This window comes from Lissotriton vulgaris, chromosome 7, assembly GCF_964263255.1.
Source record: "Lissotriton vulgaris chromosome 7, aLisVul1.2, whole genome shotgun sequence".
Classification (NCBI taxonomy): Eukaryota; Metazoa; Chordata; class Amphibia; order Caudata; family Salamandridae; genus Lissotriton; species Lissotriton vulgaris.
Genome location: NC_141695.1, coordinates 709,894,241 through 709,917,745, shown reverse-complemented (window position 1 = coordinate 709,917,745; position 23,505 = coordinate 709,894,241). Strand labels below are relative to the sequence as shown.

The 23,505-nt window shown below is 46.1% G+C and overlaps 1 protein-coding gene across 2 annotated transcripts in view; it reads right to left on the bottom strand.

Moving 5' to 3' along the window:
- Positions 1-23,505, bottom strand: part of CEP112 (centrosomal protein 112) — a 2,145,639-nt gene that overhangs the window by 1,278,651 nt on the left and 843,483 nt on the right. The window lies entirely within an intron of this gene.

Below are 23,505 nucleotides of genomic sequence, written 5' to 3'. Positions count from 1 at the left end.
CTGTATAGACGATTGATTCAATTTGTTGCCTGTGCTTTTCTAGCAGCTCCAGCTGGGGCTGCGCCCCCTGTGCAGGCCCCACAAGGTGGTGGACTTGTGATTACCCCCGTTATTATAAACTCCATTATGGGCAAGCGACCCCTTAATCGTGAAGACTTTCTGTTTTGGATTGCTCAAAAAATTGATCAGCTTGATGCTGTTTTTTCCTAATGGGTCCTGTGGTGAAGCATATGATCCTTACTATGTGCTTGATTACTGATCTGGTCCCACCCTTGGGTGACTGCAACATCTGGGGGATGGTGTTTGCTAAGGTGTATACACTTTGTTATGGCACCCCCTCTATGAGCGTTCTTCCGAACTGTCTCAAACATGTCCAGAATGAAGATGGGACAGGTCCTGCCCTAGATTTGTGAATGAAGCTAGTGGGTAATGTAAAAAAGAAACCCAAAGTATTGGGTTATGAGAACTAGCATGTGACTGTGGCCTCTGGCCACTATGGAACGAGAGAAGCCCAAAGAAAGAAAGGTTTATTTCTAGAGTCCCCCCACTCACCAGGGTTTCCCCACGGTGACATGCTTCATCATTGGGGCCATCCCAGTTCTCCTCTAACTGGGGTGTGCTACGACTTGCGGAGTTACGTAGGAGCACTTTGTTGTGGAAGACTATGTGTGGTGTAATGTGTTGTGGAGTGGGTGTATTGTAATTAAAAATACTGTGCTAGTTGGCCTAAACAATTTTATTTCTGCTCCTAAGTTAGGTATGGTTAAAAATGAGGTTGACACTGTGTACCTATCTATAATGAGAAGGGATTCAGTGTGTGGTCGACATGTGTCGAGCTTCCCCTAGCTCTTCCTCAGGACAACACAGGGACCAGCCCTAAGTTTGCCACTCCTGTATTGACCTTAATAGGAGAAAATAATGAAGTTTAGTGAATAAGGGTGAACGAGGCTGCTAATAAAGCATGTGTTGAAATACTTACGATTGCTAGTACTCGTTGTATATCTGAAATGTAAAGAATAAAGAGAAGGTATTAGTTATAACAGCCCCCTCCTTTGAGTGGGGTTACACATTTGTTCTTCCAGGCTGCGCTCATACTTTCAAGGCGCAAGTGGTTGTGCCAAAAAATCTTTCAAAATAAGCAGGTGGAATGTGTGGCGTGAATTCAAACACAGAAACAACACAGGACTTGATATGACAATTATAAAATACACACATAATTTGGACAGACAGAAGTGATTATAGTATCTGAAATCGTTACTTGTCAGCGTGCATAATAGCACATCATGGTCTCAGAGGGGGCGGTGTCACCCTTTGAAGTAATCCTGTGAGGGAATAATCAGGAGAGAAAAACCGGGGCAACTATGGTTCGTTTTTAAAGCACCTAGAGTAGTGCTCCATGGAGGCTGTTTTAGCATGAAAAGGTAGCGTGATAGTTGCCTCCTAATCCTCGGTACCTGTAAGGAGAAAAGGCACTTAATTCAAGACTGGGGACGCCGCGACTTGACACCTATTCCTCTGCCCCGCCGGACTACATCTTAACATGTCCGCGCCGAGGCGAGTTTAAATAGGCTTACCAGTTTGCCGCAAAAGTGGATCAGGCACTAGACTGCGCGTTTGTTAGTAAATGGCCGCCTCGGATGGCAAATGTGGAGGCCATTTTGGGAGGAGTCGCGAGTGGGCTTCACGACCTCCTAAATTCAAAACTCTGCAATTTTTAGGAATCGCGATTGGGTTCAGCGTTCTCCTCTATTTAAAATTCAAAAGTTAAAGACCAGCAGGTTCCTTAGAAGGACTGGACAGCACGCATTATTACTAATGGCCGCCACAGAATAGCAAGTACGGTGGCCATGTTGAGAGGAGTCGCGAGCGGGCACCGCGACCTCCTGAATAGAGTCCAAAGTGCAGTGTGTGAAGCCATGATTCAGGAATAAGAATTATGGCCATGCAAACAACATGAATTATGAATTTTGGTGAAATGCCTAGCTATTGCATTAGGATGCTTGTCACACAATCAGTGTTCCAAATGGTGCATCTGGTGGTGAAACACATATTTTATGGTGGACAAGGTATGGTACAATGTCAGGATATGTTAGTCTACACACACCCTGGTTGCAGTGGTTCCCGGATTATTGGTTAGCATGGAGTAGGCTATTTAGTAAGGCAGTTGTGCAAGATCCTATTGGTATAGGTGCTATCTGATGTGTTCAAAATGGGCTGCCAAGCAACTTGTTATGCTGGGACCCGGCTCTGCCTCCTAGGCGCGGTGCTCTGCTGTGCTCCCCTGCAGGGAGCTCGACGATGCGGGGACTGTGGCCGTGCTGCACCTGGAGGTCCTGCGCCGCGGGTACTCTGATAGTGCCTTCTTGCAGAAACTTCGGCTCCACTCACCCTCCAGGGACCCCGTCGCCGTTTCCTTATGCGACCCCCAGCTGTTGGGCAGAGAGGCTGCCGTCTGTGACGTAGAGAGAGCGTGCCGGCTAAAGAGTACCCGGGCTGTGAGGAGCATGGACCACTGACTATGGGTAAGAAAGAGGATACCGCCTCTGAGGGAGGAAGGCCTCTTACTATGGGGAAGTAAGGAAAAGAGGCCTGATACCTATAAAGAAGAGTCTGGGAGTGTAGTGCAAGAAAGGCTACTGGCCATGGAGAAGAGAGGTCGCTGCCTCTGTGTTAGAGAGGTTCCCAGAAATGGGTAAGAGAAGCTAATAGCGTGAGTGGCAGAGGACAAAACTGTGAGTTCTAGAGAGCAAAAGATTCCAATGACTATGGGGAAGAGGGCTCCCTGGCCATGGGAAAGAGAGTCTGTGGGTTATTAGGAAGAGAAGTCATGGGCTCTGAGCAAGAGCATATGGTTTCGAGGAACAGGGGCCACCAGTTGTGGGGTAGAAAGGCCTCTGGAGCCACAGAGTTGGCTTCTAGAGACCACAGGCTATGGGGAATAGAGGTGAACAGCTATGAGGGATAGAAGTGACCACCAATGAGAAACAGAGGCCGCCTGCAGTGAGGAATATATGCTACGTACAAGGTATGTGAATAGAAGCCCCCAGCAATGAGGAATAGATGCTGCTGACAATGAGGAAGCGAGATTGACAGCAACAGAGAAGAGAGGCTACTAGATCTGAAGAATAGGGGGCACCACCCATGGGCGGAGGGCCTACTGGCTATGGGGATGAGACTTTGTTGACTATGAGACAGAAACTCCCAGGTATAACTTTCAGGTATAGGAACTAGAAAAAACTCCAACACCTGCTGGGGGGAACACTTCCCAATATGAGAAATAAAGACCCTTAACCAAAAGAAGCGGGGTTGCCTACTAAGTGAGAACAAGACCTATAGTAATGTGAGAGAGTGAGACTTTAATGTTTAAGAAAGAATGACCCCTTGAGCAATATAAAAGAGAGACCTTCAGTTACAGAAACTGGAGAGTCATGGCTAATGAAGAAATTGTTCAAAAAGTTGGGGAGGAGAGACCTTTGGTTATTAGAGAAACCCTCACCATAGGAAATAGTGACCCGTAACAAATGGAAAGGGAGACTCCAGTTACAGGAGACAGGCTCAGAAGAGAAAATTGAAATCTACGGAGTATAAAGACCAGATTATGGATGTGAGACACCCAGGTATAGGGAAGAAAGGCCCTCACGAGATGGACAGAGACTTCTAGCTCTTCCAGATAGAAGTATTCAGTAATGGGACAGTAGGGCCTCAAACAATGAGGGTGAGGGAGGCGCCCCTAACTACAAGGAGTAGTGACCCACAGCTATATAAAGATAGGATCCCTACTATGGGGCAGAAGAACCTTCAGCTATAGAGAGAAACCTCCAGTAAAAGAGAGACTATTATTGTCACAAAAATGCAGTCCAGCTCTAGGAGAAACGGAGAGAGCAAGAGGGAGAGAGTGTGTGTGTGTGTGTGAGTGGAGAACCCCAGCAATAGGGAAAATACTCCAAGACTCCAAGCATTAGTGGCCCAAAGTGTAGGAATATAGGCTACAATTTAAGGAAGGAAGAGACAAAAATCTTAGATTGTAGGAAATGGAGTCAACTCAATGTGGAAAAGAAAGACCACACCATGGAAGAGAAAAAACTAATTCCAATGGGGAGGTGCAATCCTAGTTGTTGCAAAGAGATAACTTTAGCAAATAAAAGATTCCTCCTGTCTCAAAAAAAAAAGACAGGTCTCCTACTGTGGAAAGAGACTCTTCTGTAAGAAAGCCAGGTCCCTTGCAGTAGAGACCCCTTGAGTAGGAGGAGCCCCCCTTCCCTGTTATTGCAAGAAAATACTACTTGTAGAAAATTGTGGCTGGGCCAATTGGAAAGTGATCTACTGCTACACAAAAGAAGTCCCCACAATCAGAGAGATCCTTTAAGCTACAGAAAAGAAATTGCCACTACAGACAACAGTGACCAATGCTTGGATAGTCTTTCTGGTAGTAGTAGTAAAGCTTTATTTCGATATAGAAACATATCATAAAAGCAAAACATGACAGCATAAAAACAATATTCAAAACAAAGCAATTTACAATTCATATTACCTTTAAAACATTCATATTTACATGAGAAAAACATAAAATTTATAAAAATGAAAAGGGACACTCTACTGTATAATCAGTTTTTAGCAGATCTTATGCGCCAAGCCCAGCCTAGGAATTTAGCCAAACAAATAGCAAAAAAGGGTCTTGTATCTGAGAGCAGTATTCTTATAGCTTCCAGATGTGAGCGAGTTCCCAGGCTCCTACAAAGAGGCTTCAACCACCTCCGTCTAGGGGCCATATAAACTTGACACTCAAATAGGAAGTGTGCAACAGATTCAATTTTTAACTCGCAGAATGGGCAATGCGGTACAGTTTGCAATGGTGGTTTCCAGGTAGAGGTAAACTGACATAAAGGTAAGACCCCAACCCTGAATTTAAAATATAATGCCCTGTCATGTGAACTGTGAATCAAATCCAAGTATGGTTCTCTGGAGGGGATATCTTTAACCATCAAGAAATTGGCAACAGATTTTGGGTGATTTGATTTACCAAGTCTCTCATTATCCACCCAAGACCAGTAAGCCTTCTTCAGTTCTTGTTTGGGAGGTGCTGTTTTATTTTCCCACGCAGCTCCTAGACCGAGCTTGTACAATGCCCTCTTAACCTCTCTGAGCCAGGCGATCTTATGCCAGCCAGGTAAGGACAGTACATCTTTTAGGGCGTCTGCATAGCTGTGGAGCTCGGGGACATTCCAGATTCTAGACCATAGTAGTAAGGGGCGTAATTTAGCTTGCTCGCAGATTGGGCGAGTACCAGCGTCAAGCAAGATGGGGATTGTGGGGGTGCTCTGGGGTAACCTCATCAGGTCTTTATGAAACTTATTTTCTAGGTGGGCCAAAGTATCCACTCTCTGGGTACCCCAAAGTTCTGCACCATACAGTGCTGCACTCACAACCCTACCCCTGTAAATATCAAGAAGTGCCCCAATAGGTTTTATGGAGGAAGCACGCTGCTCTTTAAGTAAAGCACCAACAACCCTCTTATGGGTTAGAAACACTTTTTGGTGATGGGCCTTCCAGCTCATACTATCACAAAGACGTATGCCTAGATAGTCAAATTCTCTGACCCGTTCTAATGTAACAGAGTCTAGAGTGGGGGGTTTAATAGATTTCTTAGGGGGGTTGAGGACAAGAAATTTGGTCTTGCCAATATTTATGGCCAGTCCCTTGGTGTCACAAAAGGCCTTAAAGCTGGAAAGTAGTGACTGTATGCCTGCAGGTGATTTCGAAATCAGGAGGGTGTCATCCGCAAACAGGAGCGTCGGGATTTTCCTTCCAGCCAGGGATGGTGCATCTGCAGGATGTTGAAGAAGGTGCTCCACCACTCCATTGACGTAAAGCGAAAACAGAGTGGGGGCAAGCACGCACCCCTGGCGGACGCCCCTGTCTACTGGAATACACGGGGTTTTTTCGCCCTGGGCACCCCATCTGATTTGGGCAAAGTTGTTTTCATGAAATTTTATCAGCAAGGCCAACAAGTAGGGAGGTAGACCTAACTCGTCGAGGACCTTCCACAATAACGCTCTTGGAACCAGGTCGAAGGCTGTTTTTAAGTCTATGAAGACTAAATATAAACTGCCCCCTCCTAGCACCACTACCTTCCAATAGAGCATTAAAAGGCGGAATGTCTGCTCGACGGTGCCTGTCCCTGATCTAAAACCCGCTTGGAAATCAGACAATATCTGATTTTCTTCCACCCACTCCAGAATCTTGCCCAATACCACTTTCCCCGCTACCTTTTGCGTTGAATCCAGCAAACTGATGGGGCGGTAATTAGCTGGGTCTTCCCTGCTACCTTTCTTGAAAATGGGGACTACTTCAGCCCCCCTCCAAGAGTCAGGGAAAGACCCCCCCAACATAACCTCATTAAGAAGAGCAGCAATTAATCTGCTCCAGAATGGGGGATTATTTTTTATCAGGTCGCCCGGGATCCCATCAGGGCCTGCCGCTTTGTTAGAAACAGTACACCTGATTGCCTTCTCTACTTCCAAGGTGGTAAATGGGACTTCATTTGGTGGGAGATCTGTGAAGCTGAGCCTTGGGAGCGGGTCTGGTTTCGAAGGCCCTGTATGAGCCGAATACAATTTCGAGAAGTGGGCAAACCAGGCAACACCAGGGATATTACAAGTCAGTTGTTGATCAATGGGCTTGTCTCTCGATCTTAGCAAGTCCCAGAACCCCTTAGCATCTTTCCTTGTGCTCGCCTCCGTTAGGTCGCGCCAAAAATTGAGATCATATGTCCGCTTAGCCTCAGTCACAGTTTTCCTATAAAGTTGCCTTGCAGACCTGATGGTAGCTTGGTCTTTTCCTTTTACTGCAGCAACAAGATTACCCTTAGCAAGTCGACATTTGGCTGTGAACCACTTTTCACTTGTTCTCAGGGTCCCCTTTGAAGCAGTTCTGGAGCTGGGTTTGGGAATGATGAACAGCCCACTTAGTGCCGTTACAGTCTCCGTAAATAGCGATAAAAACATCTTACTATCGCTATTAGTGCTGTCAAGCCTAGATTCAGCCTTTAATAAGATGGTTTCAGCATGTGACATCCTAACCTCATCCGCTGAGACTCTTGCCCATTTAAGACGTCTGCCACAGTTTGAGGGAAGAATCTCATGTGAAGCTTTCCATAACTGGTTGGTAGTTTCTTGAGACCCAGATTGCCAGAGGGCAGAGATGGTTAAAGCGAGAGGGTTGTGGTCGCTGTCACAGGTCTCTATAACCTCCATGTCTTGGTGATATGGCCAGAGGTTAAAATTGAGCATAACAAAGTCAATTCTGGATGAGTGGCCCGTCCTATTGTATGTATGGGCACCCATAGGATCTGATTTGGAACGCCCATTCGTTGCTCTCAAGTTATACTCCATGCAAAGAGCATTTATATCGATCGCCTTTTGTGTCCATTTAGGGATCGGTTCAAGGTTCAAAATAGGGATGCCCCTCCTGTTGTCCTCCTCGTTGGTATCCAGAATATCTTCTTTGGCTAAAGGCTCAAAGCAGCAGTTAAAATCGCCTGCCAGCAGGACGAAAGAGTTGGGGTCACAGGCAGACAGGTTGTTACTTAAGCCTAAAGAGTTTAGAGATCCTCCGTTCCTGTTGCCCCTTAAGTAAAGATTAAATAGTTCTAGTTTCCTTCCTCCTTTATAATGCAGTGTTAGCCATTGAAGGTCAGGTGTTTCGGTGGTCCTTTGTGAAACACTGAGGTCTAGTGCAATGTTGATCCAGATAAGAAGACCACCGGATGGACGTCCTTTAGAACCTTGGTGACATACAGCCGGTACATAGAAGGTCGAAAACCCCACTCTGTGTCTAGGTTCCTGGCACCATGTTTCCTGTAGCAAGCACATGTCATAGGGTGCCAGGAAGATATTCCATTCCGGGTTGTCAAGGTTTCGTGCAAGGCCAGCCACATTCCAGCATAAGACCCTCAATGAAGAATCGCCTGGAGAGGCAGCACTATCAGGCAGGTCGATCTCCATGGGATTAGATTGTACAGGAAGAGGGGAGATCGAACAGGGGCTATCTGGCCTCGTTTCCACTCTTTTGCAATCTAAAAGAGCCATTTTGGTTGGATCCATGGCCCGGGGCAGGAGAGTCAGAAGCCCGGCTTGGCTTGTTTGAGGGCCATTGATTGGATTTCCAACTATGTCTGTAACCTGTGGAGACGATACTTTTACTAGTTGTGGGCATGCTGGGAACATAGAAAGTCAATCGACCTCCTCCAGGCCTCCATATCTATTGTAGGTTGAAAGGCCATTCCAGTGCAAAAGAGTATTCTTTTGCCTCGTGGGATGGGTGTTCCATGGATGGTGCTGCACCAAGGACCAGTTATCAACTTGGGTATGCACTTGGCGTGGGGGATAGAAATAGGATAGCGGCCTTGGTATAACTAAGGAATCTTCGCTAGTTGGCCAGGAACAGATATGGTGCGCCGTGTGTGGGTCTTCGAAAGTTACAACTACACAGTCCCCTTGCTTAGTTTTCTTGGTTGGGCCCACCCAGGGTATTCTACGGACCATCATCACTCGGCTTCTCTTGCCATTGGGAATCGGTCTGTTGACGTTAAGCCAGTGCATAGTTTTGTTTTTCAATGACCAGTGGTTTTCGTGTTGGTCAGTGCCGATCACAGGGACACCTGTCAACACGACCACGTAGTCATTGGCCTCTGGAGGAAGATCTATATAACCTCCTCTAAAATTTTCTTTTGGGCGAGAACCCTGAGTTTCGGCAGAATGGGGTCTGGAGGGTGCTACCAAGTTTGGATTTGCTTTTTCAGGCTTAGAGTTCCGTGTGGGAATCTGCGGTTTGGTGGCCTGAGGTTTAGCGGTTATGGAAACTTGATCCACAGCCACAGTCCTCGGCTTAGGAACAGGCCTTACAGCAACAGGTACTGGTGAGGGGTGTTGCTCGGCTTGCGAAACAGGTGCTGGCGAATGTGGGTCAGATAAGGATACGCCCTGGTTTTCGAGACTTCTCAGGCCAAGAGTGGCTAGAGCAATAATGCTCTTCTCCATCTCGAGTAGATTGTTTTCAATCGTAGACAATCTTAAATCGAGTGGTGAGAGAAGTTTTTTTAATGTTTCCCAGACTTGATCTATAAATTCCTTATCATTCCTTCCCTGTTCCTGTACCTGTGCCCCCCCATTGTCTTCTGGGGTTGTGTTGGCTGGACCCTCTCCCATACTTTGGCATACTGACTGCGTGTTCGGGGAACCCTCAGGTAAAACATTACATGCCTGAGCGTTGGTCATTGTGAGCTGGTGGGAGACTGCCACCTTTGCCTTTTTACGAGAATAAGCTGAGCGTGATTGGCGTTTTCTTTTGGGTTGTGCACCACTAACACGGGAAGTAGTTGGGAATACTTGGGAAGGGGGATTAAGGGTGGGGGTCTGGACGTGAGAAGGTGCAGGGAAACTTAGCTCTTCTGTAATACGTGGTTGTTCTAAGGGCGGAGTGAGGTTGGAAGTAATCGGGGGCTGGTGTAAATCAACCTGAGTGGTAATACTATTTGGGCAGGCGGAGCGTGTTGGCGTGACAGCAGAGGCTATATGTCCTAGGGATGATTTTTTCGAAAGGGCAATTACCTCAGACAGCCTACGTGCAGCTACCAATTCTAGGGATACCCGGGTTTGAAGTTTGGATATTTCTTCATCAATGGCTATATTTGTACGGGTGATGAAGTCGTCCATAGGACCACAGATTTGTGAACCACCTTTGGAGGCTTTGCTACGTGTCATCCTAGTACTCATTGTGCTTACGATGTTATCTGGATCGTCACGCGACTTACTAATTAGGGATCTTCAGTTTAAACTAACCTGTCACAGCACGGTGATACAATAACAAGCAGGTTAGGAGCAATAAGGGGGTGGGCCAGGGCCGTCCTCTGCCGTCCTCGAACGGCCTCAAACGGCCCGCTCTTTGCCCGGTCTTCGCCCCGGACGCTCCCGCGCGATCCCGCGCGCTCCCGCGCAGCGGAAGTACTGCTCTAATAAATAGGGTAGGGCAGTGGGCGTTGCCGGCAGGGAGAGCGGCCACAGGTGTTGCACGCAGGGACTCCTGGGCAATGGAGTCCCTGCTCGCCTGCTCGCAGCCCTGCCGGTGACCAAGATGGCTAAAGGATTTTGGGCTCCCCTTGAGCTCCCTGCAGAGTGTCCTTCTCCGCAGCGGGACACGCGCAGCGGGTCCGGCAAGTCGTTGGTTTAAAGGTGGGTCCCAAGCCTGTTACTGGCAGTGATAGCAAAGAGTCGCCTCCTCCGAAGTCCGTGCTGGAAAGGTTTCCCACTTCAACACGGGAAACGCTGTGATTTTAAACCGCTGTCAGGGGGCGTTGCCAGCAGGGAGAGCGGCCACAGGTGTTGCACGCAGGGACTCCTGGGCAATGGAGTCCCTGCTCGCCTGCTCGCAGCCCTGCCGGTGACCAAGATGGCTAAAGGATTTTGGGCTCCCCTTGAGCTCCCTGCAGAGTGTCCTTCTCCGCAGCGGGACCCGCGCAGCGGGTCCGGCAAGTCGTTGGTTTAAAGGTGGGTCCCAATCCTGTTACTGGCAGTGATAGCAAAGAGTCGCCTCCTCCGAAGTCCGTGCTGGAAAGGTTTCTGGTAGTATAAATGTCTAGGCTCTTCTCCAGATTTCGGCCACCTCTCCTGCTCTTCCCACCTCTTGGTGTCTCAAAGCTCCCCTATAAGAAGCTCCTGTCTCCCTTAGAACTAGAGTATGTTTCCCCTCCCTAGTATGTGTGTCTTCTGAACCATATACGATGGGTGTCTAATCTCCTCCAGAACTTGGCTACCTCTTTACACCTCAGCAGCCCCGGATGTTCTCTTTAGTTTACACCCCCGCTGTTTCTATATCATGCTTGCACCTTTTGGTGTCTTGACATTATGCAGTCCACTGAATGTTTCCCTGCTCCTCAGACCTCTTGCTCTGGGTTGACACGTCCGTATCAAACTTCCCTGCTCTGCTTTAGTCCCCTCAACCCCAGACCTCTGCACCCAAATATTGCTTTAGACCCTTTTAATTATAGCCATATTCTCTGAAGTCTTCTTGCTCTGGGGTGACTTGTCCTGGAAATAATTGCACAGTGCCCCTGGCTCAGTACCTTCCTTGCAGCTGGATCGTCTCCTTTGGCCACTTTGCTAAATGCACCCCTTGGTCTTCCCCCTGCACTCAGGCCCTTTTCTCTTGCCCCACCCCTCTTCAGAGCACCCACTTGCTTTGCTCTGTTGTTATGGAATCAGTAATGTTTTGGGTCCAACCCACATCAAGATGCCCTTGTTTCAAAAAACGTTTCACCCTGATGCCACTTGATCTGTTCTTTGTTGCTAATGCCCCCTGGCAGCGGTGAATTGCCCTTATTTTGATTCTAGTTCTGCCTCCTTTGCTTTGTGGCCCATGCTCTTGGAACCTGCTTTTCCTGGAGCTCCCTGGTCCCTCCCTTACGCCTTTCCTTCTCGAGACCTTCCCACCATGGATTGCAACTCCCCAGCGTTGCTTTTCCTTGCTCTGGTGTGCCCCTTGCTGTGTGGTTCTTCTTCCACAGGTATACTCTCGCTCTCTCTCGTCTGCCTATGGCTCTTCCTCCTGCACCCTCCCCTGGCTTCGGGGTCCCTCTTGCCTCCGTTCCGATGGATGGTCCTGCTGGACCCCTCGGGCTCTGGTCCTCGATTGGCCTTGTGCTCTTGTTTTCGTTCTGCTTTCCTCCCGGTTGCCCTTTCCCCGGGTGAGAGGTTGCGGGCGCCGTGTGCTCCCCTCCGACACACAGTGCTTGATGCCTGGTCCGTGGCGCGTGCTCCCAGCCACCCAATCGGAGCGTGTGGAACTGATTAGTGCGGGGCGCAGGTGTCTGCCGCGCAGGGGGCCCGATGCAGTGGCCCACGCGAGGGGCGGAGGGTCTCGTGAGGGGAGCGGGACACTCCGGACACACTTCATAACCGCTTTTTCAAAAGCCAAAAGCTCAACAGGTAGATTCATGGGTGGGGGGGGTGAAGCTTGATTTTTTCTTTAGTCCGGTGTCGCTTCTTAGTTTTTCAGTAGGTTGTTTGTCCCTGAAAAAGACTTCCAGTTTAATTTTCCTGATGAACTCCTTGAGTTCACAACAGAGTTTGAATCTGTCTACTGAGGGGGTTGGTACAAAGCCTATCCCTTTTTCCAATACTGCTAGTTGTGTTTGTGTCAGTGAGGTACTAAATAGGTTAACAACTAGACTGGTTTGTTGCTTGTTGTTGCATTGTCTGGTGGACCCATGCTCCGTGTGTGGCTCCTTGCCGTCTCCAATGGTTGCGCCCATTGCAGTAGTTGTTCTTTTCTGTTTCTTTCTCTTTGGGTCACTCTGCCCCGGCCTAAAAAAGACTTGTTCTGCTGGTCTTGTCCTTGTTCCCTGTGTTGATATTGTGGTTGGTGAAACTGAGGTGGGCCATAGAAGAATGGTGGTGGTGGTCCATATGGTTGAGGTCTGGGGTATGAAGGCCAGTGAAACGGTTGGCCCCTTTGAGATCTCCATGCGTTGCCTCGTGTCCTTCTCGGTTTGTGATTGCTTTGGCGATTGTAGTTACTGGATGAGTCTGAACTGTCAGAACCGGACTCCGTACACGCCAGAGGTTCGCCTTTAATCCTACCAAAGCGGGGAGGAGCTACGCTAGGGAACAAGATGGGTGCATAGGCCCCCGGCTCCACCGACCTCCATCTCCTACCGGATTATACTGTCATTTATCCTGTGTTTACTCCCTGCCTCCACATCCAGCATATTGATTGGCCTGGATGTGGAGAGCCTGTACACTAGTCTTCCCCATAAGGAAACATTGGAGATACTGGAAGACGTCCTTTTCGAAGAAAACTGGACCTACCACACACCAAGATATGTGGTTCTCGAGTGCTGCAGACTAGCACTGGCAGAAAATGTTTTCAGATTTGAGGAGACATTATACCGACAACAACATGGCACCAGCATGGGGAGCACCTTTGCACCGAGTGTGGCAGGTCTCTACGTGCACATCTGGCATGGCACAGAGGACGAAGCCAACGATTTCCTCCTCTGGCTAAACACACAAGACCCATACTTGAAATTTACACACACTATGAGCAGGTCTCATTTAGTATTCCTAGACCTCAACATATGGGCAAGACAGGGTTCTTTAGCTACTACCACACATTTCAAGCCAACTGCGTGGAACTGCCTTTTGACATATGAGAGTTTCCATCCCAGACACCTAAAACAGAACCTCCCCTTCGGACAGTTCCACAAGACTTGAGTGAGAAACTCTTGACACGAAATTACCCAAAACATCTGGTTGCAAAAGCAAAAAAGAGGGCACGTAATAACAATAGGGAAGCCATGTTGGAACCAAAAATAATCAAGAATGGAGAAACCAAAAACCCCATATGCATAACCACTTTCAGCATGGCTTCAGACAAAGTCACAAAGATAGTGAAGAAACATTGGAATACACTAAACAGTGGGGGACTGGACATACCCACACCCAGGTTCAGCCACAGACGTGGCATGAATCTAAAGAACCACCTGGTACACACACGCCCCAGACCCACTAGTACTAATGACAACAACACTCGCAGGTTGCAACCATTACCAGCAGGCCACTACCACTGCAGCAACTGCAGCGTCTGTCATCTGACCACAGCCACAAAGGTAGTTCCCCTGAATTACAACACTTCCTGGGAACTACGCCAATTTACTAATTGCAACACCACTGGCGCGGTATACCTTATCACTTGTATATGTAACCTTCACTACGTAGGTATGGCAACAAGAAAAGTGAGCACACGCATAGTGGAGCACAGGAGCAACATACGATGCAAACGCGCCACCACAAAAATGACAAGCCACTTTATTGAAAGACATCATACACCCAACTTTCTGAGATGGGTAGTTTTGGAACATATTAACAACAGAGAAAACCTAGAAAGGAAACTACACGAGCGGGAACAGCGTTGGGTGTTCAAACTGCATACTGACACCAATGGTCTGAATGATGAAATACCCTGGGGCACTTTCGGCCCTTGACCTAGACTGAACCCAGCACCAGCAGTACAGCCACTGGAACAGGGCACACAACACCAACCCCACTACCACCAAGTAACTTTGGCATAACAAGTTATTTGGCAGCCCACTTTGAACACATCAGATAGCACCTATACCAATAGGATCTTGCAAAACTGCCTTACTAAATAACCTACTCCATGCTAACCAATAATCCGGGAACAAATGCAACCAGGGTGTCTGTAGACTAAAGTATCCTGACATTGCACCATACCTTGTCCACCATAAAATATGTTTCACCACCAGATGCACCATTTGGAACACTGATTGTGTGACAAGCATCCTAATACAATAACTATACATTTCACCATAATTCGTGTTGGTTTCATGGCCATAATTCTTATTCCTGAATCATGGCTTCACACACTGCACTTTGGACTCTATTCAGGAGGTTGCGGTGCCTACTCGCGACTCCTCCCAACATAGCCACCGTACTTGCCATTCTATGGCGGTCATTAGTAACAATGCTCACCGTCCAGTCCTTCTAGGGAACCTGCTGGTCTTTAACTTTTGAGTTTTGAAGAGAGAAGAACGTTGAACCCAATCGCGATTCCTAACAATTGCAGAGTTTTGAATTTAGGAGGTCGCAGAACCCACTCGCGACTCCACCCAAAATGGCCGCCACATTTGCCATCCGAGGTCTTTAACTTTTGAGTTTTTAAATAGAGGAGATCGCTGAACCCAATCCCGATTCCTTAAAAATTTGCAGAGTTTTTAATTTAGGAGGTTGCGGAGGCAACTCGCGACTTCTCCCAAAATGGCCGCCACATTTGCCATCCGAGGCAGCCATTTACTAACAAACGTGCAGTCTAGTGTCAGATCAACTTTTGCGGCAAACCCGTAAGCCTATTTAAATTCGCCTCAGCGCGGACACGTTAAGATGAGGTCCGGCGGGGCAGAGGAATAGTTTTCCAGACGCGGCGTCCCCTGTCTTGAAGTAAGTGCCTTTTCTCCTTACAGGTACCGCGGATTAGGAGGCAACTATCACGCTACTTTTCACGCTAAAACAGCCTCGATGGAGCGCTACTCTAAGTGCTTTAAAAACTAACCATAGTTGCCCCGGTTTTTCTCTCCTGATCATTCCTTCACAGGATTACTTCAAAGGGTGACACCGCCCCCCTCTGAGACCATGATGTGCTATTATGCACGCTGACAAGTAACGATTTCAGATATTATAATCACTTCTGTCTGTCTATAAATTATGTGTGTGTTTTATAATTATCATATCAAGTCCTGTGTTGTTTCTGTGTGTGAATTCATGCCACACATTCCACCTGCTTGTTTATAAAGATTTTTTGGCACAACCATTTGCGCCTTGAAAATCTGCATGCGCCAATATAAAGCAATCCACCCATATATGAGCGCAGCCTGGAAGAACAAATGTGTAACCCCACTCAAAGGAGGGGGCTGTTATAACTAATACCTTCTCTTTATTCTTTACATTTCAGATATACAACGAGTACTAGCAATCGTAAGTATTTCAACACATGCTTTATTAGCAGCCTCGTTCACCCTTATTCACTAAACTTCATTATTTTCTCCTATTAAGGTCAATACAGGAGTGGCAAACTTAGGGCTGGTCCCTGTGTTGTCCTGAGGAAGAGCTAGGGGAAGCTCGACACATGTCGACCACACACTGAATCCCTTCTCATTATAGATAGGTACACAGTGTCAACCTCATTTTTAACCATACCTAACTTAGGAGCAGAAATAAAATTGTTTAGGCCAACTAGCACAGTATTTTTAATTACAATACACCCACTCCACAACACATTACACCACACATAGTCTTCCACAACAAAGTGCTCCTACGTAACTCCGCAAGTCGTAGCACACCCCAGTTAGAGGAGAACTGGGATGGCCCCAATGATGAAGCATGTCACCGTGGGGAAACCCTGGTGAGTGGGGGGACTCTAGAAATAAACCTTTCTTTCTTTGGGCTTCTCTCGTTCCATAGTGGCCAGAGGCCACAGTCACAAGCTAGGTCTCATAACCCAATACTTTGGGTTTATTTCTGACACTATGTGTAAGGAGGCAACCTAGTCTTGCATCCTCCTGCTCCCCCCACTTTGTTTGCTAGTGGGCAATGTTCACGTAGTGTTTAAAAATGATTCTTTTTTTTTAATATTAAAGATGAAGCAGCATCATTGATCATAAGCCAGAGGCTAACTGTTGTGGCCGTAGCCGACTGCGTGTGTGAGTTGTCCGTGATAACTTCTGATGTTTAATAATCTTTAGGGCGTAATAGTTTGGAGTCCAGACCATTTGCGCAATCCTTGGGCAAACCTCCTCCTGAAAAGGAAGGTCGCCCGTTTCTTCCCAAAAATCTTGGGATGAATCTAGACAACAACAGAAGCCCAGGTCTTGTGGCGGCTCTCCGCCACCAGATGCTTCTGAACAAAGATATGATTTGTGTGATCACACTAAAATTAAGACTCCGGAGCATTTTAAGGTTCCTGATCCTCTTTCTCCTCGTTCTTATCAGGAATTGTCTGATCAACAGTACGACAGAGGAGGGCGACAGGATCGAAGACAAGGTGAGTCTGTGCAGCCTAAACTGGACATGCAGCGTTCTTTTGACACTAAAGTCAAGAGAGAGGACCCACCCTCTGTATAGAGCTCCCTTCCAAAAGAAGAAGGTTGCTTCTTTTTTCTGATAATGCATTCAAATATATTTTGGTTGTAGTTGATTCTTGCTCTAGATTCTTCTGGGTCTGGTCACAGCACTCGGCTGATAATTTAACTGTTATTAAGGATTTGCAGATCTTTGTTGGAACTTATGCCTGTGGTGCTTTCCATTCGGACGAGGGTCCAGCTTTCACCTCTAAGGTGTACTGTGATTCAATAGAGTTGATGGTAGTGCAGGTGCATTTCTCATCTGCATATAGGCCAGAGGGCTGCTCTGTTGTGGAGCAGATTAGCCATGACTTAAAGCAGTCTTTAACAGCGAGGGTTTTAGGTACGTGACATGGCTGGTTGACTCATCATTATGGGTTCAGTGAGCGCTTAATAATCTCCCTAAAAGATCTGTGAGTGGGCGGACCCCGAACAAAATGCTCTTTGGCATCAAAATGTATGTTCCAGACCTTAAGGTCTAGACATTGTGGCGGCAGCCACAGCCTTTGACGTAGATAACCACTGTGTTGTCTTGCAGAATTTACAAAAAAGTTGGGTTACTCTGGCTAAAAGTGCTTTGCCATCTTCTGTTCAGATTCCCATTACTGGCTGGCTCCCTAAAGTTGGTGATTTAGTTTGTGACAAGATCACGGTCCCTCCTACTGTGCTCCTGTTCCAGTTCTTGGTCTTCAGGGTAACCAAACTGTTATTTTGCCCCCACTTCCTGGATGCAAGGATAATCAATTTGTTTCCATTGAACAAGTCAAGTTACGCCATATGGCCAATACTAAATAGTATGCCATATGGGGTTCCTACACAGAATGTTACTTTGCAGCCCGTGAGCACCATCTTTGCTGGGTTTCCCCGGCTTCAGGACGGGGATATCAAGACTTCAGTTGACCTAATACCTGTTAATCCTTCTCCACATTCAGTAATGGACGTTGTGTATTCGGATCCGCCAATTGATGTCCAATCAGCGATACCAGAACCAACTGTCCTTCGAGAAACATAGCCTCCTTTATTTCAACTGAGTTCCTCTGGTTATTATATCCATCAAGATAATTTTTCTTCTGAGAGTTCATTGTTATCCTCATTGTTGTCCTCTATTTTGCCTTCACCGCCATTACGGATTTGTGTTTTCATCTCATGGATAAAACGCATTTATCTGATTCCGACTTGGATATATATCTGGATTGTATTTTCCATGATATTTTTGTTCATGAGGATTGGGACTGTTTTTTTCTTTTGATCAACGGCCATTAACTCCCACAACGCTTTGCTGCAGAACTGGTTGAAGGGGTGTTGGCCCCACATTCTTCTTCACATAAAATGAAAAGAGACCAGTCCCTTGTTATCATTTCAGCGGTTCCAGTCACTGATGGAATTGTATAGGATGAATTGCCATTCGAAGTATTTGGTCCTGCTGCGACTCAGCAGATACCATATGTGTTTCGGGTTTCCATGGATGATGTCATAGTACCTGGATGGCACTTGGATGTTGATATTGTGAATTTGATGTTTTTTGAATTGCAATATTACACTGTCTTTGACACTGAGGATTTGTATTTAAATTCTGCCAACTATGCTGATTTTTTCTGTTATCCACATTCCACACAGGAGTGTTGACAGTTCAATCTGGCATTCCATTTCAACTTTGAAAACAGATTTCAAAAGACTAAGCAGACTCAAAGTGTGATTGTTACAACAAGCGGTGGCTCTCGCTTCAGCTCGCAAAACCTTCAAATTGCAGGTGGTAAGAACATCCAGCGAAATACAGTCATTGTTAAATATAAATCTCCCCCTACATTTCGGTGAATTGATTCATCAAATATTTAATGTGTCTGATACCACGGGTCTGGCCCACTTTTTGAAACTTGTGGGCTCTGGCCAAGGGACCTCCTTTCAGACTATTTTTGGAGTAATACCAGCTTTTATACATTCTATTTTTTCTGTGTTCAGTGGATTACTGCTGCTGCTCGTCTTGAATTTGGGCATTGCAGTACTGCTCCTGCTATTATGCAACAGCTGTTTCCTTTGTAGTCCTTCCTGGGCAGACATCACTGCAGCTATACTGTGAACGCAAGCTAAAGACTCTTTAGAGTAAGGGCTCTGGACCGCAAGTTTTGTTTAACCTTCCACTACGCTTACTTCCCCTGTGTGCAACCTGTGTTTCATTGCATCCAGTGCCCACTTCAATGGGCTCTGTTGATGAGTCCCTTAGTGGCCCATTACTACGACTGTTCCATGAGTATGCGACTCATTCGTAACCTGGTGTTAGGCCACTGGCAGGCACTCGGCCCTGTGAATCTGCACAGTATCTTCCGGGTCTCAGTTTCATCGAAATCAACGCATGTTGCCCCAGGATGCTTTTTCGACAACTGGTACTGGGGAGCATATTTGTTCATTTGACTGGCTCAACTGGAAGGGTAATATCTGTACCTCGAAAGGTTTGGATCCAGTACTGAAATTGACTGATATATATATATATATATATATATATAGTTTTTGTACTCAGTCGTCTGCTCCATATGTCATTGTCTGTGCCCTTACCTTATTATATGATCGCTGAACTGTTGTTCAAACGCTTTGATTCTGCTTACCACCTGAATTCTGTCGTCATCTTAGTGCTATCATCCTGACCACAGGAGGGTGTCACATGTCACTTGTAGGCCCATTGCAGTTTTCCTTATGCTAGCATGAGCACGCTGCAGTCCTTCAAGTTACTATACACATGCATTTTGCTTTGTGCCACTCTGGGCTTTCACACAGAACTTAATGTTATGATGTGTTCTGTATTTTCCTGGGATTTAGTTTGAACACTGCAGACAAGGTAAAACAACAATGCCCCTTTGTATTCTGTTTTGGTCAGGCTCTAGCACACAGACAAAACACACACATGCAGCTGTTGTTTGGGAAAACATACTGTTTGCCATAAAGGTATGCACAGATGGGCAAACACATTGACTAGATTGTAACTACACTCAAGATGTAGAACATTCATCTGTGCATGCTAAGGTACAACGTACGATGCAAACATCCAGAGATCTTTTGATATATAATCACCTTGCTTCTGCAGAAAGGAAGGAGGGTTAGTTACCCTGTCTTCTACAATGATAGCTCCTTTTATGATTCATGGTTTACTTACTATGCTGACCGTATTTGAGTTAGGCATCTTTTTACTTGTTGTGGCATGTATACTGCATACTAGAACACAATAGTTAAAATAAATATTTTAAACTTTTCTCTTGTCTCTGTCAGATCTTACTGTGGACAAGTGCGACAGTAAGAGCGAAAAGGTGTGTGCTGTCACCGCGATTCCTTAGAGAGTAGGGAGTGTTGTGTTCTGGCGTGTCTATTCACTTGTTCCTCTGTGAGGGCAAATGTGACACTATAGCTAGTCGGTCCGGACTCAAGTGTACTAAGGTGGTAGGATAACTCAGTCCCTGCCTACTAAGGTTCTGTGGTCCCAAGCATAGTTCTGTGATCTAGCAGAATCCTTGCAACACTGTAAACAAGACAAGGAACCAAAACCTGTTAGTATCCCTGCTTGGTTAGTAGTTTTCACCCATAAAGTCAACACCACTTCTCTTGAGCCTGGAGCACCAGCATTCTGCCTCACTGCCAAGACCAGCAGAGCCTGTGAGGAGGAAGAGTGCACCTGGAGCTAGCAAGGTCCAGTGGTGATCTTGTCAAGTTGATCCCAGTGAGCAAACTTAAGTGAGTTAACTTATCCAAGGTTAATCTGAAAAAATTTCAGATTCTACAAAACACAGCAGCAAGATTGCTGATGAAAAATCCAAGATTCCAGTTGGCCTCACAGGCTCTGATAAGACTGCGTTGACTGCTTGTTCAGAAAAGTGCTTTGTCTAGCCTATTAAGTGCTCCAAGGTCAAGGTCCAGCCTTCTTAAGAGCAAAGCTTAGCAGGTAAGTGCCCAACAGGACCTTAGGTCTAGTTCAGCGAAAAATTTCGTGGTATCTCCCTCTAAGCTCTCTTCCTGGGAAAGCAGGAGTTTTTGAGTCGGTACAACTCAAAATTGGAACAAGCTTCCTTTGGCAATTAAATCTGCCCCCTCTCTCTTGAGTTTCCACAAGCTTTTAAAAACCTGGCTTTTCACTAAAATCTTAATGTATTCTCTCTGTCCTTCCTCCTTTAGCGCTGAGACACCTCTGGGTAATTGTTCATGCTGTATAAAAATCAAATCAATCAATCAAAGTATCAGACGTCCAGTGCCATCCGGACTGTTGCAACAGTGTGTGCCGTCGTTACTATCTTGTGGAAGTTGGAGATGTATGCAAGGCGGGAGCCACTGTGAATTTAGGGCTGTTGCCATTGCTGTAGGAAGGCAGCAACCACTCAACATTAAGGGTAGGGCCACAATGAAGTAAGGGCCATCGCCTCTGCTATGTAACATGGTTGACTGCAATATACCAGGTGGGCGCTATTGTGAAGTTAGGGCAATCCCCCTTGCTGTGTAAAGTTGGTGACCCCATATGCCAGTTGGGGTCACCATGAAGTAAGGGCCGTCGCCCTGGAAAGTTGTGTCAAAAGGATCCCAGCTGGTAGATCAGTCATGAGGGGCACGCCCTAGAAGACCACCGCAATAGTAACACTGAAAGCCGAGGGAGCTGCAGGAAAGATGTTTGTCAGAGACGCGGGCCATCTGAAGACTGTGGGAGACGCAACACATCGTCAGGAAAAGAACGCAAGACGTCACGGTCCTCCAGCAACAAGGGGCTGAAGCCCCCAAAGAAGCTCCTTGATCCTCCTGCAGTCACCAGCTGTCCTAGGTCCAGGTAAAAATTTTTAGGCCACCAAGCATCACAAGGCCTTACACAAACTAAGCTTGCAGCGCGGCTGAAGTGAACTCTTATGACCATTTAAACTTTTTCATGTGGTGACTACAGGTGAGTTACATTTGAAAGTCACCTCCACCATCAAATGGGGAATAACCATGCCCACAAGAACGGAAAGAGGGACTCAGGGATACCACTCTGGAAAACTCCAGAGCTGAGCCTAGTGGCTCTCTGAAAGGGGTTCTGACACATAGCATGTCCAAAAAACAGCCGCACAAAACCAACAAAATCAGAACCCTGGCTCCTTAATAGAATATTTGAGCTAATGTTGGTTATGACCCCTAGTGTCATATATTTTGAAAATTATTTTAATTTCTGCAGATACCAACATATCGAAGCAGCCTGTGGACATCCAAGCTTATAGTTGTAGTCAAGGCTCATGCATGAGGCGTTCTTCATCAATACCTGTCAAGCAATCCCTCCTCTCACATTCGGTCCCCTTTCTTATTATTCATGATAAATTAATCACTTTCAGCACTCTCCATATGTTTCAACGGCTGTAGGTCAAAATTTCAATCTGAACAAATCTCACAACCAAACTCTTGACAGCAGTAACATTGAAACTGGCTTCATTTAAACATGCAATGGTGCACAATCGAACTCCAGTTCTAATGAGTCTGTGGAGCAGAACCATTACAATATTTCTGTGTGCAAATGTTAAGCAAGTGTCGACAATACTGGTTTCCATATTTTGGCATTGAGATGTCTTCCCGTTTAAAATTCACTTGATTTGTTTTAAGAGGAATTTTCATCAAATGTTTAAGGGCAACAATTTATCTGAAAAAGAGTTGCCATAGGGTGAATTTTAGCTAGTCTTGATTTTACAGTCAACAACTTTAAGCAGGCTGGGACTTCTACCGTAAAATGTACTTACAAGCACATGTAAAAGTTCTACCATTTTGTTGGATGAAAAACCAGAGCTCACAGAACATAGCGCCTAATAGGAAGAGGCGAGTTAACACATAAAATACACTGTGGTTTTTGTTGTTGTGCTGAAACAGTTTCACCTTTTACATGGAGGCAGATAGAAGTTCAAGTGAAGTATGCTTTGGTTCGAGCCACAGATTTGTAGTTTATGAAAATTATTCAATAACTAGACCGACTCATGATTTACATAAAAACTGTGATATTGCAATTATGGTGTTATGCATCAGGGTTTCAAATAGTAGCTTCGGACTAAAAAATATTTTTTGTAACTATATACCGTCAGATAAAGATTCAGACACAAGTATTCAATGATGCAGGAGACAGGGTGGATGAAAATCAAAGGTATCCAGGAACTCCCACTTTAATGTTACCGAAAAGGTGAAAAGGTATTTTCTGATGCGGAAATTGATGCAATTTGACCCGTTTGCCAAAAGCGGCCTCTTAAAATGATCTCTAAATAATGGAGACAATGCTGCATATTCTCTGTGTGGAAGGAAAACAAGTAATGTGGGAAGAAGCAACAATGAAGAAAAAAAGGGATTCTGACATGGAATAAAGAGTGAAGCGCGTCCATTTCCTTCCCTTTGATCTGTGAGTATAAAGAGGTACCTCTGACAAAAGCCCGCCTAATCGGTGGAAAAGTGAGAAAACGTTTGGGAGGATGTACCTGAAATAATGACACAGAGTAACAGCTTGCTGAATAGAAAGCATATGCCCATGTGTGTGCGTGTGAACTGCCATATGTGTTAGTTAAATAAACTGCTCGGGAAATTTAAGTGGGAACCTCAACTTTTATTGCATGATCAAGCATGTAAGCGGTAAATATAGATCTGTAAATGGAGCGGAAGAGAACTCAACATAACACTCAAAAACAATGAGGAACGAAGAAAATACCAGCAGCAGTCCTGTTTGAGGGACACAAAGACCAAGCCATGGAGAACGATCACAGCGCACTAATGCTACCTAGTTGATTTACAAGTTACAACTCATTTTCTTTTTCTGCGGTTCTGAAATAATCTCCTTAAATGTTTAG